At 44.0% G+C, this 2,222-nt stretch overlaps 1 protein-coding gene across 3 annotated transcripts in view; it reads left to right on the top strand.

The window, feature by feature from the left end:
- svila (supervillin a) overlaps window positions 1-2,222 on the top strand; it is a 93,489-nt gene that overhangs the window by 14,741 nt on the left and 76,526 nt on the right. The window lies entirely within an intron of this gene.

Below are 2,222 nucleotides of genomic sequence, written 5' to 3'. Positions count from 1 at the left end.
ACATGATGTCCCATATGTGCTCAATTGGATTCAGGTCTGGGGAACGGGCGGGTCAGTCCATAGCATCAATGCCTTCCTCTTGCAGGAACTGCTGACACACTCCAGCCACATGAGGTCTGGCATTGTCTTGCATTAGGAGGAACCCAGGGCCAACCGCACCAGCATATGGTCTCACAAGGGGTCTGAGGAACTCATCTCAGTACCTAATGGCAGTCAGGCTACCTCTGGCGAGCACATGGAGGGCTGTGCGGCCCCCCCAAAGAAATGCCACCCCACACCATTACTGACCCACCGCCAAACCGGTCATGCTGGAGGATGTTGCGGGCAGCATAACGTTCTCCACGGCGTCTCCAGACTCTGTCACGTCTGTCACATGTGCTCAGCGTGAACCTGCTTTCATCTGTGAAGAGCACAGGGCGCCAGTGGCGAATTTGCCAATCTTGGTGTTCTCTGGCAAATGCCAAACGTCCTGCATGGTGCTGGGCTGTAAGCACAACCCCCACCTGTGGACGTCGGGCCCTCGTACCACCCTCATGAGTCTGTTTCTGACCGCTTGAGCAGACGCATGCACATTTGTGGCCTGCTGGAGGTCATTTTGCAGGGCTCTGGCAGTGCTCCTCCTGCTCGTCCTTGCACAAAGGCAGAGGTAGCGGTCCTGGACACTACGCTAACAGACACAGCAAACCTTCTTGCCACAGCTCGCATTGATGTGCCATCCTGGATGAGCTGCACTACCTGAGCTACTTGTGTGGGTTGTAGACTCCGTCTCATGGTACCACTAGAGTGAAAGCACCGCCAGCATTCAAAAGTGATCAAAACATCAGCCAGGAAGCATAGGAACTGAGAAGTGGTCTGTGGTCACCACCTGCAGAACCACTCATTTATTGGGGGTGTCTTGCTAATTGCCTATTATTTCCACCTGTCGTCTATTCCATTTGCACAACAGCATGTGAAATTGATCGTCCATCAGTGTTGCTTCCTAAGTGGGCAGTCTGATTTCACAGGAGTGTTGGAGTTACATTGTGTTTAAGTGTTCCCTTTATTATTTTTGAGCAGTGTAAATTGATTTTAGGATTTAGGGCCGCTACACAGAGACTTGTCACCTAATTAAACAAAAGGTAAACAAGACAGCTGGCAGAGCGAAGAGTCAAACTGGCCTTTGTTTTGCAGCCCATCGTAGGTTTGAGTTTGCTTTGAATAACAAGTTTTAATTGTTAAAATTGTTAATAGGTGCCCCAGAGATTAGTTAGTCTCAAGTTTAAAAGTGGGTGGGTTTTCAAACTAACTGGTTGCCATACGCGTGTGCGTGTTGTTAGCAGCAGCTGCTGACTGACTCCGTCCACAGATTCGTCACACATTCTCAAACATGTTCCTGGCGAGTTTCAAGTCACATCTTTAATCTACTGCGGCGATCATGATTGTATAAGTGAGCACTACATTATAGAGCCACATACGGGAAAAGAAATAAAAGAAAATAGACTTTTTATAAAATCGCGTCAAGCTGGATTCGAACTCACCTGAGCAAAAGGTAACATCTTCTCTAAGCTCTCCACGTTACCTGCGAGTCAACCGAGTCGTCACAGATAAATGATTTCCAGTCACATATTGATCAAGCACGTCATCATCCGGGTAACACGTTGTTTGGGCTGATCTAAAACAGCTGGTTAGTTTGAGCGATCTTAAAAATACCACGTTTATCAAGGTGTTTTTCTCGAGGCTTCGGCTTCATGTTGATGAATGTTCTTTCCAATTACACAGATCTTTCCCATTTGGAGTTCTAACAACTATCCTCCTGAGAACCAAGGAAAATATTTTTTTTCCTAATCATATTTTTTTGTGATTCCATACCTGTTCAGGGTTAAAAAAACAACCTACAATTCACACATTTTTTATTTTTTATTTTTATTTTACAGCATGTCCACTGTAGTAGACGACAGGATCATTTGAGTACGAAAACAGACACATTTGGTAGATACAAATTTTACCAGATTATAGAGTTTTTTTTAACTAAGAATACATACATTTTGGGCTGTAAATTGACTATTATACAAGAATGCAGACATTTTGATTATAAAATAGACATTTATCATTCTTGAACACTTTTCCTTACATTTTGCAAATATATCTTTACTATTCAATCCTTTTATTGGTCCCCTTTAATCCTTGAGTTATTTGAACAATGAACATAGAACTAATGTGAAACTGATTTTTTGGGGATTTAT

The sequence above is a fragment of the Micropterus dolomieu genome, linkage group LG01, assembly GCF_021292245.1.
Source record: "Micropterus dolomieu isolate WLL.071019.BEF.003 ecotype Adirondacks linkage group LG01, ASM2129224v1, whole genome shotgun sequence".
Taxonomy (NCBI): domain Eukaryota; kingdom Metazoa; phylum Chordata; class Actinopteri; order Centrarchiformes; family Centrarchidae; genus Micropterus; species Micropterus dolomieu.
This window is presented reverse-complemented; position numbering and strand designations above follow the sequence as displayed.